Source organism: Talpa europaea (assembly GCF_964194135.1).
Source record: "Talpa europaea genome assembly, chromosome: 12".
Classification (NCBI taxonomy): domain Eukaryota; kingdom Metazoa; phylum Chordata; class Mammalia; order Eulipotyphla; family Talpidae; genus Talpa; species Talpa europaea.
The window spans coordinates 58,185,979-58,203,197 of NC_140079.1; the positions used below are offsets into that span (position 1 = coordinate 58,185,979).

The 17,219-nt window shown below is 37.7% G+C and overlaps 1 protein-coding gene across 2 annotated transcripts in view; it reads right to left on the reverse strand.

Moving 5' to 3' along the window:
- The window catches only part of PAPPA2 (pappalysin 2), a gene marked incomplete at its 3' end in the record, with an annotated part of 286,538 nt that overhangs the window by 102,129 nt on the left and 167,190 nt on the right, over nucleotides 1-17,219 (reverse strand). The gene's annotated exons all lie outside the window — the stretch shown is intronic.

Sequence of the window (17,219 nt, forward strand, 5' to 3'; positions counted from 1 at the left end):
ACCAAGCGGACTTTTTGTTCTGCACTAGTATGGCTACTAATCCTTCCTCTTCATTATATCCTCCCTAAATTATTTTATCAGAACCTCTCACTTAGTAGTGAACAATGACACAATTAGAGAGAGGCTATTGCAGAGTCTGTGTGGCTGAGATTAGAGTTTATTCTTATATAGTCCTTCAGGTGCCCCATGCATTATTTACCCTCTCCATGGCTGGAAAATGAGCCAACACAGAAGCACAGGAAAATTCAGTTATTTATAACGAATATTCCTAGATGGTTAGGCTGATTACAATAAGACATTCTTTCAAAATTAGCATGGAAGTTTTGTCCCTGGAAATCCTTTAATGTAAAAGAAAACATCCTAGAGAAGGAGGAATGACCTGGAGAGCTTATTTCCCAGATTGAAATAATCTAATTAATGCAACAATTCTAACTTTGTTTTATTTCCGATAGCGCAACATCACTCAATTACTGTTGGGAATAAATCTCAGCCCTCTCTGGTGTACAGTATTTGAATCTGGTGCTGGACTGCAAACAGTCTGTGTGCATTTCTTTAACTATTTGTCAGGTTCTGAGAGTATGAAGCCCCAGGAAAACTGTCCTCAGTGTAAAAGCAATATCCAACAACTAATGGCAGGAACCTCCTCTAAAAATAGGGAGAGGAGAGTAAAACATTTTTCCTGTTAACAAGAATTCTTTCTTGTCCACAGACTGATTTTTTTTTTTCTGAGTCTTGGCGGTGTGTTTATAGTGTCCATTTGCACTGCTGGCTTAATTAGGGTGATTTTATGATTTCCAGTGGTCAGTGCAGTACAGCTTTCCCTTCTTCCTCTCCTCCTTTGACGGAAAGACCAGCCACTTTCTCCTTTTACAGAGTCATTTTCCCCCTTTTCATTTCCTCTCTTTGAAGTAATAAATATTCCTTCAGAACTTCAGAAACATCCAGACCCATAGGTTATGGCTTGCAATATGAGATCCCTGCTCTCTAGCTGGATGATGGTTTGACATAAAACACACCATAAGGTAACCAAGAACTTAAGGCAGAGCCTCGACTTCAGCAGCAAAGGGCATCAAAGTCCCCTGGGAACACCCATAACCTCTTCTTTTTCATGTACCACAAAAGAGACTTGAGTCCTGGAAGAAAGATCTGCATTGATTCCTGAGGCAGGAGTAGACAGTGTCCAAACAAGCACATATGGTGGCTTTAGTAAACCCCAACAGGCCTCAGATTCAAAGAGGAGGGTAGCTTGGGTAACAGGGAGAACAGTCTTACTGCCATCTCTTGGGTCTTAAAATAGACCCCACCTGAAACTAGTTATTAGGGGTGGGTGTTATGGTGTGAATCTCTCTGTGTTGAGGGCCCATGCTCAAAATCTTCAGCTCATTTTACATCTGTCAGCAATATGTCTCTGTTCTCCATGGGTCTCTGAATACCGATCACTTTGAATTTGAAAACATATGCCTGGTGGCAGTGTGTTTGTACCTTGATTTGAGGAAAGTGTCAATACCAAGATTTCCAGTCAGTCTTGGCCTTTGCTCTCATAATGACACCAGAAAGGTCACCAGACTTCATCCTCATTTGAATACCTACCAGGCAAGTCCCACGATAGCCAGTCAAACCAGAAAAATACAAACTCTCATACAACTATTGGTGCCTCAAAAGCAGAGACTAGTTTGACACTGCACCATAAGTTCAAAATCAATCAGAGTGGAGGGAAAAGAAAGCAAGAAAGCTCACATTCTGGAGAGAGGATTGACTAGGCAGAACCCTGAGTTTGAATCTTAGCTCCATCTTTAGGTGCTGGGTAAATCTGAGCAATTCATCTTTTCTGTCTACCAGACAGAAAGGGTACCTCTTTCTACATCTGAACAACAGACATACTACCTATCTTGTGTGGCTACTATGAAGATTAAGTGAAGTCACATTAAAGCACACAGGAAGTGCCTATCAACTAGTGAGGACTCCATGTTTAATAATTCTAATTTCCAAAAAGATATATTTTTTGTCCTCTTTGCACTCCACAAAGATAAAGAATAAGATGTAAATATTAAACATAGATCCACACATTTTGTTATATTAAATAATTAGTCTTCTCTGAAATGCATAGGCTCGTTTAACTTGATAGTTCTAGGATTGCACATTGGTACACCAGGTTCTGCTTCCATAGAAGTAGAAAGACTTGAGGTTCTCGGTATAGCATTATATCTGCTTTTTAAAAGGAGTCTAAAATCATGTTTTTATATGTAACTTTTTAATAGACTTTTCAGAAAATCCATTTCAATATATGCTTATTATTAAAAACCTATGTTTGTTATACATATAGACAAAGAAACTACGAGAATTAACAGTATAATTAGAACACTAAATGAGAATTCCTTATTCAAACAAAGATGATATTTTCAAAAGATGTTCCTTTTACATCCAAGTCACAGTTATTTTAGTATATATAACAACCAGATTGTTTTTACTTTAAATAAAATTATGACTTTAATGATCCAGGTATAAAAGTCAGGTAGCAGCTGGAACAAAAACTTGCCAACATGAAGCTCTACTGACATGTCCATTCCCTCGCCACCTCTGCCACTACAAGCATGACTCTCCTCCAATCACACACTAAAAGCATTATGTGAACAGCTGCCCCCTTCGACACAAAGCATACCAGATGTATTTCCTAAGGAATACCCAGATCTGAAATGAGCACCAGGCATGACCCAGAAGAAAATCTAAGATAGTAACAGGTCAAAGGGAATGTTAGCTTTATCTGCAATGTTTTATTATTCATTTGAACAAGTAAATTGCATTAACGTATTACATGGCTGGTATAAAATTAATTAGCACATGGCTCATAGGAAGAAGAGGAACTTCAACTAGATCTCAAAAGGGAGCAAATTCTTTTGGAAAAGCAAGTCATTTTCAGGATTGAGGAATGATAGAGGGATTGCTAGAGAAATTAGCAACATACTTTGAAACAGAAAATAGAGATTGAATGGATGGAAGGATAGAGGGATGGATGGATGGAGACTGATTAGCAGACAAAATTGGGAAACCAGTCCCACATACTCAGCTGCTTTTTCATCCAAAGCCTGTTCACAGATCTAACCTCTGGCCACTAGTGAGGCATGAAAGAACATTTTCCTGATACAGAACTGTTTGGCTTTAAGAAAACCCTCTAGGGCCTCCCCGGTGGCTCAGCGGTTGAGCGTTGGGTTGCGAAGCTGCCCGCAGCCTATGCAGCACCGGTTCGATCCCCGGCTGCTCCCCGTCCACCGGAGGAGGGTCCCGCATGGCGTGCAGACCTCCCCTGCCGCCCACTGCTCCCTTCAGCAGTGTACTTCGGTCCTTCTGCCTGCTCTGCTCCCCGCTCTGGCTCTGGTGAATTCTCTCACCCTCCTGCGCTTCTGACTGTACCCAGTGCTTTTATAAATAAATAAATCTTAATAAATAAATAAATAAATAAATACACAAAAAATAAAATAAAAAAAAGAAAAAAGAAAACCCTCTTTAGTCTGCCTGCTAGGTACAGACACACCTAATATACTCCCAAGCTAAGTCTTTCAACTTCCAGGTCATCCTTTGTGATGGTCACTGATAGCAGACCCTGAACCTACACCACAAAATTGAAAAGAATCTTCTTTGAGGTTCGAAAAAACTTTTGGTTAGTGTCTGGGTTGTTATTTTTTTCTGAGTCTTTCCATTTTCACTCATGTATGGCACTTCCTGATTCCAGGCCTGTGAACAGGAGAAAGCAGACAGACACTACATTCTGTTTGTTTAGTACTAAAATTTTCCAGATATGCATTGCTGGATCACTGATTAAGCTCATTAGGTTACTATTCCTATATGAGATTGTCATTCTCCAATATATCCAGTATACAAAGTTTGTACTATATAAGTAGAAACTGAGTTTTCAGAGCTTATGTAACTACCTCCAGAGAGGTAGGAATATAAGTATTTTACTTTTAAGTTCTATATTCACTTGACTGCCCACTGGTTCTTAATTTGCTGTGAAAAGAAAATCACAGATTCCTTAGAAAAAATTTTGACATGTGTGCCCTTTATTACTCTCCCAAAGGAAGTCACATAGACAGTGAGGCATAAAACCTTCATACAATCTCAGGGAGCAGAAAGACCCTCTCAAAAGCATTCAGAATCCAATTAGGGGTCAACAGAAATCAGATTAAGAACACTTGCACTACTGATTGAACCACATGTCTTTTATGTTGGTAAAAATTATCAGACGTTGGCAATTTCACATGGCTCACCCTAATAATATTGTCTATGTAGACATCAGAAATGTTAACAAGGGTGAGATTAACTCTCAAAGATTCAGAGATCTACCAAAGTGGATATTTAAGAGGTGAAGGTAGGAAGCAACTAATCTCTTTGCACAGAGCATTCTTGGCTATCTCCATGCTTAAGGTTTTAAGTCAAATGGGCAGAGAAGACTGAACTTGGTTTTACTTCCTTCACATATCCTTCACATATCTCTTCTTTGTATGGGTCAAATCCCAATTAATTTCCTTGTTATCCTTTTATAGTACAAGAAAGTTTATAAGTATTGTTTTTTTTTTTTGTTTGTTTTTTGTTTTTTTTTTTTTGGCTGGGTGAGATCAGCCTGTCATTTTGTGAAATGAAAAGGGAACCTCTATTATGACTACCTACTGTTGAGAGGAAGACATTAAAAAATAAATAATGTAGCAAATCAGTGAAAGGTTTCAGATCAGAATCAGCTCTTAGGTTCAATTTCTTCTATGAGCATTTCATCATATGTGATTTTTAGATACCATGGCAAAATCAGCAGAGACTTTGTTTCAGAAGAGCTGTGGGAATCCAAAGAAGGATCAGAAGGATAAAAAACCAAATCTGTCGTGAAACACTGTAGTGACACCCAAATCTCATCCTTCATAACTGAGCACACAACTCAATATCAAGTCTCTTTCCAGAAATTGCACTTAGAGGAAGAAAGCTTTCATAAGATGATGCCAATTCCCTGGAATGAAGGGTGAGTGGCCCATGTCTAATGACCTTTTTTGTTTTAAGATTTATTTACTTATTTATTTATTTATACAAGAACTGGGGTACAGGCCACAGGTATGGGGGTTGAGAGGACTCACCAGAGACAGAGTGGGGAATAGAAGAGGCAGACTGAGTGAAATACACTGCTGAGGGGAGCAGCAGGCGAGACAGGCGAGGTCTGCCGTACCATGTGGGTAGATCCCTGGCTGGCTGGGAATTGAACCCACATAGCAGAGGCTGTGGATAGCTTCACAGCGCTGTGCTCAACCCACTGCGCACCGGGGACGCCCTCTCATGACCTTTTGATAACATGAGTGATACACAAATTTGGACAGCTCTGAAGGGATATCCCAGCTCCCATGGGACGTGTCAGTTCCAATGCCCCCTGTGTCCATTCTCACGTTGTTCACTCCCCTTTGATCTCAAGAAATAATCTCAGCAAACTTTCTACATGCAAATCTTCATCTCATAGTCTGATTCCTGGGGAAACTCCACTTAAGAAAAAGAGTTTCTGAGAGTGAGAAGAGATATCACGGAATGCAGATGGATAAAGTTCTCTTGGGAACAAGAACAGAAGTGAGAGTATGAAGGGATTTACTGTAGATTTGGGCACGCATCCCTCCTGGTTGATAAAAAATTGCTATACCAATTGTTCATAAAACTTAGAGTCTTCTAAGTTGTCATGTCTAGGGTTTTCAAAAACTTCCATAAAAAATCAGTAAAAAGGTAGATTACTAGCAATCAAATAAGAAGGTGGAAAATGAGTCTTTTACCCTCTGGGCATAAACTATTCAGCTACTGGGAGATGCTGTTCCTATTTTAATGTACTGGACTAGTTTTATAGTATAAATGAAAACCATATAAACATAGTCATCTTTGCTTTTGCAGGATTATCAGGGAATGCAGAGATCCATTTAGGTTAATGTTCCCAGCAGAAGATTTTCTTTTGAAGCACAAGGACTTTATAAAAATTTCAATCATATATATCAAAATAATTTCAATATATATTAGAAATTTTTCTGTTCTCTGAAGCAAAGAATTCTGTACTTTCTCTTGAGCAATTGTAGTAATCATTTTGAACATCAGTTATTTTGCTGAAGATAACAATCCTCTACAGCAGAGCTCCTAAAAATTTAATGTGCACAAAAAAACTAAGAAACTTGTTAAAATGCAGATTCTTATTTAGTAGAGATAAGCTTCTGCTTTTGTACCTTATTCTCAGATGATGCTGACACTTTCAGAACTCAACCATATTTTCAATGGTTCTAAAGATATTGATAGATCTCTATGTATCCAATCGTTGCCCCTAGTATTTGATAACCTAAGACTGTGATGCTATTATTAATCATATTTGTTATTCATTTTAAATTCATGATCAATCTTAAAATAAAATGCAGAGCTGGAAGGAATCTTCTAGTCAAATAGCTCATATTAAATCTAAGAAAACTGACATACAAGAATGTAATATGTTTTATATGTATGTAAATATATATTTATATGATTTATAAAAGGTCATTTGACTGCTTAATGGATTTGGTATTTGATATCCATAATAAAAAACAGAGCGTACAATGCTCTTCCTCTGAGTATGTGTTTTCTCCCAGTTTCTAAATCTTCTCCTAACCTATTGTTTCTTTTCTAGAGAGACTGAAAATTCAGGCAGCTAATACTATTTATTTTACTATGTAAAGTAAATAAGCTCCAGGAAATCATCTTGACTCGAACAAAGTTTAAGAATCCAGAATCATGATCAAAGTCGCTGCCTTCTACAAAACTGTTTTTCTATTTGCTAAATTATGAAACCTGGAGCATTTTTTGGATGGGTAGAGTCATTGGTGACTAAATTGGTTAACTAAAATTAATTATAAGGATTGTCAGATTCAGCAAAAATAAACATTCAAACAAAAATCAGAAATTCAAACTTAAATCCAAATATAAGATAAATATGTATTTTTTAGTATATTTTGAATATATCATAGGGTTACTTACACTAAAATATTTTTGTTAATTTAAAATTATTTTTCTTCTGAAAACCAAAATTTGAAAGATATAAGAATTCATAATAAGAAAAAAATAAGTAGATGAAGGAAAACAAAGCATAGGGCATAAATTAACAAAGAAAAGGGAAATGGAAGAAAAGATTTATAGATGTTTGTGTATGCAAATGAAAAGAGAGAAAATGGTGAAAGTTGGAGATACTTTTTGACCAATTACTGCAGAGAGCACACATTTCTTATATGGAATAATCCTTAAATTCTAAATAAATAAAGGGTTAAAATGTGTCCTAATAAAATGTTTGGGCCAACGGGAGGGGAACAAAACCCTCTAGTAATGACACAACTGGCGCTGTAAAAAGTTGTTATGCTCTGAAAAATCTGTGCTAGAAACAACAAAGAAAATTCTATTAAAATCCATGATTTTAAAAGAAATTGTAGAGTTATTACAAAATACTTGGGACTGAATGACAATGAAAGCACTATATGTCAACATTTATGGACTACAATTAAAGTAATCCTTAGAGGGAAGTATTATGGGATACCAACACAGATTATCCAAGCAGTCAACACAGAAGCTAAAAAAGAACATCAGCATTAATTGACAGAAACAGGAAGAGAGGAAATAATAAAGAAGGTTACACGTCAGTCCATTTGAGAACAACTGGAACAAAAAGAGAAATGAACAAAACTGAAAGACATTCTTTGACTAAAAACCACTGAAAGAATCTCAGGCAAGAAAAAGAAGAGAATCTTGAGTCTCAAAAACACAATATAAAGCAGATAATCATCAAAGTTAAAATAAAATGAAAAAAATATATTATAGGGAGGAGGGCGGAGCAACATGGCGGCGAGGAAACACTGCGAGTAAGATCTCCCATTAAAAAAAGTTAATAGGGAGGAAAAGCGGCAGGTCCCAGTGAGAACTGGGACACGGAAGATAAACGGGTGACTCCAGCAAACTACCCGAAGAAGAAAGTGGCCATAAAAGAGGACTAGAAAGGAGGGAAGCGCAAAACCTTGCTCCCCTCCCCCGCCCACAGAGGCGGCACTCTCCGACCAGCAGAGAGGAGGGAAACAACAAACCAAAACGGCCAACAAGAACAAAGGACGCAGCAAGCAGGACTGTGAGTGGAAAGGACCTATTGCAGCCACCACACCCCGTGAACGGGAGCAAACGGCTCCGGGCGCCATTAGAGAAGAACAAAGACCCCGGGAGACGCACACAGAGCCCGGGCTGCCAGTAAGCTGGCGCGGAAAAGGGGCGCACTGGGCGCGCTTGAAAAGCAAGTGCAGACCGGGATCGGGGCTGCCCAGGTCCCCGCGCCTGCGACCTAGGCTTGCGGGGAGACACGTGGAGGTCCTCACTGAGGTGAAGGTCCCTCCCTGAGTAAGCAGGAACCAGGCGCCCAGGCACGGGAGCGGTGCAAAAGGCGCCATTCCCGCGCCACTGAACTGGGCTACAGCCCACGTCCTGGAACTGAGGGCTTTGAACTGAGACCCGGGGCACGAAAATTCGGGGCGTGGGTTCTCCACGACGGTGGGGCACAAGGCAGACACATCACCCCAAAGCTGTTGAGGTGTACCCTACCATTCCCGCTCTGTTCCCTGTCCCACGGGGTGGGGGGAGGCGAAAAACAGACCCCCAAGGACAATAGGAGAGATCTCTGGCGCCACCTAGAGACCTGGAAAAAAAAGTCACTAACACCCCATAGAACAGGAAATTTCTTAAGACTGCTTGAAAAGGGCAGAAGGTTTCTGGAGGACCCAGTGGCCAACCGGGAAGTTAGCCCACGCCAGGCCCCTTCCGACCAGCAGTCTGAGCCCACAGAGGGAGCAGGCACCCACGTCCGGGGCAGACCGGGTGCGCAGAGAGTGTGCCTGAAACCGGAGGTGCAGGGACTACATCCCGCTTCGCCATTTTAGAACAGGGACATTTCTTCAGTAAAAACTGCCTAAAACCAGCAGAAAGCTCCCCCAGAAGACAGAGATGGCTCCTGGAAGAGCCAGAGGGGAGCGGAGAAGTTCACCCAAGATGCCAGTCAGTCCGAGCAACACAGTGTCCCAACGCATACGACAAATTAGAAAACAGACAGTAGGGAGTAGAAGAACCACACGCAACCTAACAACTCCTCAGGAAAGAAGCACACCACAAAAAGAAAACCACTCCCCAGATTGCAACGACAGCAACTTGGAAAAACTTCTGAGCCTTCCAGAAAGAGAATTTAAAATTGCCATGATTAAAAAAGTGATAGATCAGAAGAAGGAAATTGAGTCCCTAAAGAGGGAAGTAAAAGAAATGCAGGAGATCAAAGAATTAATGGAGGAACTAAAGAAATCTGGGAAAAGCAATGAAAGCAGAATAGATGAAATGGAAGAACAAATAAGTAATCTTGAAGAAACAGAAATAAAAAGAACCAAAACAGAAAAGGAAAGAGAAGTACGAAGGAAAAAGAATGAAGAAAGACTTCGGGAACTATTTGACTCCATGAGGAAAGGAAATATAAGAGTTATAGGAATTCCAGAAGGAGAGGAGAGAGATGTAGGAACAGAGAAAATATTCATGGATATAATTGAAGAGAACTTCCCAAATGCGAAGAAGGAGCTGAAAATTGATATACAAGAAGCAAGAAGAACACCAAACTTCAACAACGAAAGGAAAAACACAGCAAGACACATAATAGTAAAGCTCCCAAGAATCCAGGACAAGGAAAAAATAATGAAGCTGGCAAGAGGGAAGAAACAGATAACATTCAAAGGAAAACCAATCAGGCTGACATCAGACTTCTCTGAAGAAACACTAAGGGCAAGGAGAGAGTGGAGGGACATAGTCAACAGACTCCAAGAAAACAGATGCCAACCAAGAATACTCTATCCCGCAAAGCTCTCTTTCCTCCATGAAGAAAGAATATGGACCTTCCCAGACAAAGAGAAACTCTGGAATTTCGTTACGACTAAACCCCCACTCCAAAAAATACTACAAGGAATCCTAAAGCCAGAACCTCAGAGGGACGAATAACAACGAAAGAAGACCAAAAAAAAAAAAAAAGTTATTAAAAGAATAAATAAATAAAATCAAAGGAAAGACAAACATAATGGCAAATACAGATGCTAAAATATCAATATTAACTCTAAATGTAAATGGACTAAACTCTTCAATAAAAAGACACAGAGTTGCAGCCTGGATTAAGAAACAAAACCCAACCTTTTGCTGTCTCCAGGAAACACATTTAGCTACAAAAGATAAAAATAGGCTCAAAGTCAAAGGATGGAAAACAATCCTACAAGCAAATGGGCCAAAAAAGAAAGCAGGAACAGCTATACTTATATCAGATAAAACAGACTTGAAACTCAAAAAAATAAAAAGAGACCCCAATGGTCACTACATTATGATTAAGGGGACAATACTTCAAGAAGAAGTAACACTCATTAACATATACTCACCAAACGAAAGAGCACCAAAATATATCAGACAACTGTTGTCCTCTCTGAAAACAGACATCAGAGAAAACACATACATAGTGGGAGACTTCAACACACCACTATCAACAATGGATAGATCAACAAGACAAAAAATAAGTAAAGAAACTAAAGCTCTAAATAAGGACCTAGAGCATTTGGGCTTAACAGACATCTATAGAACACTAAACCCAAAAAAAACGGAGTACACATTTTTCTCAAGCGCACACGGATCATTCTCCAGGATCGATCACATACTGGGGCACAAGACAAACATCAACAGATACACCAAGATTGAAATCATACCAACCATCTTTTCTGACCACGAAGGCATCAAACTACAAATAAATCATAAAAAGAAGGCAAGGAACTATCCTACCTCATAGAGATTAAAAGCCACATTACTGGAAGACCACTGGGCTAACGAGGAGATCAAAGAAGAAATTAAAAAATTCTTTGAATTGAATGACAAGGAGGACACCAATATCCTAAATGTATGGGATACAGCAAAAGCAGTAATAAGAGGAAAATATATAGCAATAGAAGCTCACATCAAAAAACAAGAAAGAACTCAAAGAAACAACCTAATCTCGAAGCTCAAAGATCTAGAAAAAGAACAACAAAAAAAACCCAAAAGCAGTAGAAGAAAAGAAATAATAAAAACCAAAGCAGAAATAAATGAAATTGAAACTAAAAAAACAATCCAAAAGATCAATGAAACCAAGAGCTGGTTCTTTGAAAAAATAAATAAAATAGACAAACCCCTAGCCAGGCTCACAAAGGAAAAAAGGGAGAAAGCACAAATACACAGGATCATAAATGAAAGAGGAGAAATCACAATGGACACAGCAGAAATCAAAAGAATAATCAGTAACTACTATGAACAGTTATATGGAAACAAGTTCAACAATCTAGAGGAGATGGACAAATTCCTACAACTCTACAATCACCCAAAGCTAGATAAAGAAGAAATAGAACACCTAAACAGACCAATTACAAGCAGCGAAATTTAAATGGTAATCAAAATCCTCCCCAAAAACAAAAGCCCAGGACCTGATGGATTTACAAATGAATTCTACCAAACATTCAGAGACGAATTAGTGCCTATCCTTCACAAACTCTTCCAAAAAATTGAGAAGGAAGGGACAATACCAAACACGTTCTATGAAGCCAATATTACACTAATACCAAAACCGAATAAGGACAACACAAAAAAGGAAAATTATAGGCCAATCTCCCTAATGAACACGGATGCAAAAATCCTCAATAAAATTTTAGCTATCAGAATCCAACAATGTATCCATAAGATAATTCACCACGACCAAGTTGGATTCATTCCAGGGGCACAAGGATGGTTTAACATCCGAAAATCAATCAACGTTATCCAACACATCAACAAAAAGAAATATAAAAACCATATGATAATATCAATAGATGCTGAGAAAGCTTTCGACAAAGTGCAACACCCATTCATGATAAAAGCCCTTGAAATTCTTGGGATACAAGGAACATACCTCAACATCATAAAGGCCATCTATGACAAGCCAACAGCCAGTATCATTCTCAACGGTGAAAAGCTGAAAGCAATTCCATTAAGATCTGGAACAAGACAAGGATGTCCACTCTCACCACTGCTTTTCAATATAATACTGGAAGTCCTAGCCAGAGCAATAAGACAAGAGAAAGACATCCAAGGAATCCAAATAGGAAAAGAAGAAGTCAAACTATCACTATTTGCAGATGATATGATAATATACATAGAGAACCCCATAATCTCCACAGAAAAACTAATTCAACTCATCAATCAATTCAGTAAAGTGGCAGGATACAAAATCAACACGCAAAAGTCAGGTAGCCTTCCTATACACAAACAATAAATCTGAAGAAGAAGAAATCAAAAAAACCATCCCTTTTATTATGGAAACAAAAAAAATCAAATATTTGGGAATAAATCTAACAAAAGAGGTAAAGGACCTATACAAAGAAAACTATAAAACACTGTTAAAAGAAATAGAAGAAGACACAAAGAAATGGAAAGACATCCCCTGCTCATGGATTGGAAGAATAAACATTATTAAAATGGCCATCCTACCAAAAGCAATATACAGAATCAATGCTATTCCAATCAAAATCTCAATGGCATTCTTCAAAGAAATAGAACAATTATTGATGAAATTCATATGGAATCACCAAAAACCCTGAATAGCCAAAGCTCTACTGAAAAAAAAAGAAGGAAATGGAGGCATCACACTCCCAGACTTCAAACTATACTACAAAGCCATAATCATCAAAACTGCATGGTATTGGAACAAGAACAGACATACAGACCAATGGAATCGAATAGAAAATCCAGAAATAAACCCACAGATATATGGTCAACTAATCTTTGACAAAGGAGCAAAAACTATGCATTGGAGCAAAGAAAGTTTGTTCAATAAATGGTGCTGGGAAAACTGGGTCGCTACATGCAAAAGAATGAAGCTTGACCACTACCTCACACCATACACAAAAATCAACTCAAAATGGATTAAAGAACTAGACATAAGACCTGAAACCATAAAATACATAGAAGGAAATATAGGCGAAACACTACGGGATTTGCACATCAAAGACATCTTTATAGACACATCACCCAAAGCAGTGATAGTGAAGACAAAGATAAACAGCTGGGACTACATCAAATTAAAGAGCTTCTGCACAGCAAAAGAGACAATAACAAAAACAAAGAGAAACCCCACCAACTGGGAGAACATTTTTGCACCCAACACTAATGATAAAGGACTGATCACAAAAATCTGCAAAGAGCTGATGAGACTCAGCAACAACAAAGAAAATAATCCAGTCAAAAAATGGGCAGAAGAGCTAAAAAGAAACTTCTCTGAAGAGGAAATGCAAATGGCCAACAGACATATGAAAAAATGTTCAACATCACTTGTAATCAGGGAAATGCAAATCAAAACTACCATGAGATACCATCTCACACCAGTGAGAATGGCACATATTAAAAAAACTAGCAACAACAAATGTTGGCGAGGGTGTGGAGAAAAAGGAACTCTTCTGCACTGTTGGTGGGAGTGCAAACTGGTCCAACCACTATGGAGAGCTGTGTGGAGATTTCTGGACCTACTGAACATAGAGCTTCCATATGATCCAGCAATTCCACTCCTAGGTATTTACCCAAAGGACACAGAAACATCAATTCCAAAGAGCACCTGCACCCCTATGTTTATAGCAGCACTGTTTACAATAGCTAAGCTTTGGAAACAACCCAAATGCCCAAAAATAGATGACTGGATCAAGAAGATGTGGTACATATATATCATGGAATATTACTCAGCATTCAAAAAAGATAAACACATGCAATTTGCAGCAACATGGATGGCGCTGGAAGGGATCATGCTCAGTGAAATAAGCCAAAAAGAAAAAGAAAAATACCGGATGGTCTCACTCATAGCAGGAATCTAGAGAACTTAAATAAGGGACCAGGAAAATGAATATAAGAAAGTGAAAATCAAAATCAACAGAAAACTATGAACCAGAGACACTTTTTGGGGGGTCGGGGGCGGGAGGAGAAGGATTGGGGTCAGAATGGGGCGTTTGCAATTGTATGGGGGAATATAAAAGTAAAATTTATTATTTAAAAAAAATATATATTATAGGGCCTCCCTGGTGGTGCAAGGGGTTAAGAAGCAACCTATGAAGCTATTTGCAGCCACCGTAGCACGAGTTCCATCCCCATCCAGGGAGCTACCCACATAGTACAGCAGGCCTCTCCTGACTCGCCCACTGCTGCCCTCAGCAGTGTATTTCAGTCAATCCGCCTGTTCTGTTCCCCACTCTGTCTTGTGTGAGTCCTCTCATCCTTCCACACCTCTGGCCTGTATCGTGGTTCTTGTATGCATAAATAAATAAATCTTTAAAAATACATATGTTATGATCAACTATCATGAAATTTGAGTATGTAGAAGAAATTAATAAAATTCTGGAAATGCCAATAGTCTAAAGTTGGAAAAGGAAACTTGAATATATTAATAAATATCAAGGAAATTTATATGTCAATCATAAATCTTTCCTCAAACAAGTCCCAGGACTAATTGTTTTTATAGATGGGGTTTGCCAAATTTTGAAGGAACAGATAATCCCCATTTTATGGAAGTTGTTTTAGAAAATGAAAAGGAGGGGAAACTGACAAATTTTTCAAGATTTATATAATCTGACCATTCAAATAAGAATATGTATACTAATTTCACATATAGATACAAATGCAAAAATTCACAATAAAAAATTAACCGATTAATATGAGGATATTTAAAATGTATAATATGCATGTAAGCATGTGTAATGACTTGATATCTAGGGAAAAAATCTATCCATGTGATTCCACATAATGATGAATGAAAGGAAAAATTATCACCTGATCATATCAATTGATGCAAATCAAGTGTTTGATTAAGTTTATCTCATGCATACCGGTATGTTTTTCAAGATGCAGAAGAAACGATCAAAGGCTTATTCTAAAATTATATACAGGATAAGTGTTCATCATTAATGAACAGCTAATTCAATTTTGAAAATGATGTGTAAAACAATGTAAGAGAGGGACATGCCCTCTCTTTTTATTTTTTTGTCATAAACACTACCATATTCAAAACAAGTGAACGAACAAAAGAAAACAAAAATAGACTTTCAGACTGTAAGAACAAAACAGAGGTTACCAGAAGAGAAGGGAAAATAAGTTGACAAATTGGGTAAAAGGGATCAATTGTATAATGATGGATGAAAACTATATATTTTGTGGAGAACATAATGTTAAAGTCTCAGAGTTACCAAGCTATTGCCAGCCATGCCAGCGGCATGAGTTCAATCCCCAGCCAGGATGCTAACCCACATGGCACAGCAGAACTCTCCTGTCTCATCTGCTTCTCCCCTGATCAGTGTATTTCAGTAGATCTGACTGTTCTGCTCGCCACTCTGTCTATGGTGAATCCTCTCACTCCCTGCACCTCTGGCCTACACCCCAGCTCTTGTATGTATAAATGAATAAATAAAATAAACCTTTAAAAATAAAAATAAAAAAGACTATTGCTGGTGTAAGGAACAGGAAAACAGATCAATGGAATATGAGTTAAAAAAAAAAAGAACTCACCTATATTTCAGAAACTATTTGTGTAATGAAGGTAACACTGAAAATCATCAAGGTAAGGATGGATGTTTTAATTGATGGGGTTAAAAAAATAGTTAACTGTATTTGCGATAAAAAATGGAACCCAGGGCCTCCATGGTGGTGCAGACGGTTGAGCATAACACTGAAGCTGTCTGCAGCCTCTGCAGTGCGGGTTCGATCCCAGCAAGCCAGGGAGATAACCACATGGCGCAGTGGGCCTCTCCTTTCTTGCCCGCTGGTCTGTCTGCTTGTTCTGTTCCCTACTCTGTCTCTGGTGAGTCCACTATTCCTCCCGCACATCTGGCCTGTACCCTGGTTCTTGTATAAATAAATAAATCTTTAAAAAAAAATGGAACTTAACCTTACTCCAGATACAAAAACAAATTTTAAAGATATTAAAGACTAAACTTTAAAAGTTAAGAATATAAAACTAATATAACAAAATTAAAAATATTTTTTCAACCTTGGGAAAAAACTATAAATTTGTCTAATATAAAAAAGTTGCAATATACAATTAAAGAGAAGAGGAACAATAAATGTCTGATAATTATTTTGTAAAGGAATGTTCTATCCCAACAATAATCAGGGGTGGAAATGAAAAATATGACAATAGTGAGATATCACTTTACTAATTGACTAATTTTAGGTAATTGAACAAGATTAGGTTCAGGCAGATTTATGGAAATAGATTATTATCTTAAAATTATTAAGTTTAAGTCCATATATCTAAATTTTTAGAATTTCCTGATTTACCTTATACCATTTACCTGATCTGGCTATTACCAGCATCTTGGCCTTTTCTTTCTCTGGTCCAGATTACAATCACTCTTGTTGCCCATTGTTATATCAATTACTTAGAGATGATAAAAATCCTCAATCAGGATTATGAATTTGACTGTTTACTAGTTCTGTCAATTCTTAAGTTACTTTTTTCCAAAGCTCTTTTCTTAGGTATTTTGATTTCTTAACAATAATAGTTGTTATGCATTTTTGGTAAATGTATCTATTTGTCATTATGAAGTGTCCATTTTTATCTCAGGTAATACTCTGCTGTGAAGTCTATCTTGTCAAGCACTAGCATGGCATGCTTATTTTCTTATAGTTTACCTGGTATATAATTTCTATCCTTTTACTTTAAATCTTCATGTCTTAATCTTTAAAGTATTTTTTCTAAGCATTTTATAGTTGAATATGTGAACTGAGAGTATCTGCCTTTTACAAAGAGTTTTTAGGCTATTCATATTTAATATAATTAATAATATGGTTGAATTTAAGTCTGCCATCTTGGTATTCTTCTTTGAATCCTTTTACAGTACATTATTTTGTTCACTTTAGACGATGTTTATTGAGTAGAATTAAAAGTGGATGTTGTCATGGTGTATAAATAAGGAGTAAATACCTATAAGTACCTTTAATATTTACTGGAAATATGGTATGAAAAAGAGATCTATATGATACAGAGATTCAGCCCATGGGTTCAATCTAATCCACTGCCTGTTTTCCGTATACTCTGTGAATCAAGAATGATTTTTGCGGTTCTCCCCCGTGGCACAGCAAGTTGAGCGCAGTGCTGTGAAGCTGTCCGC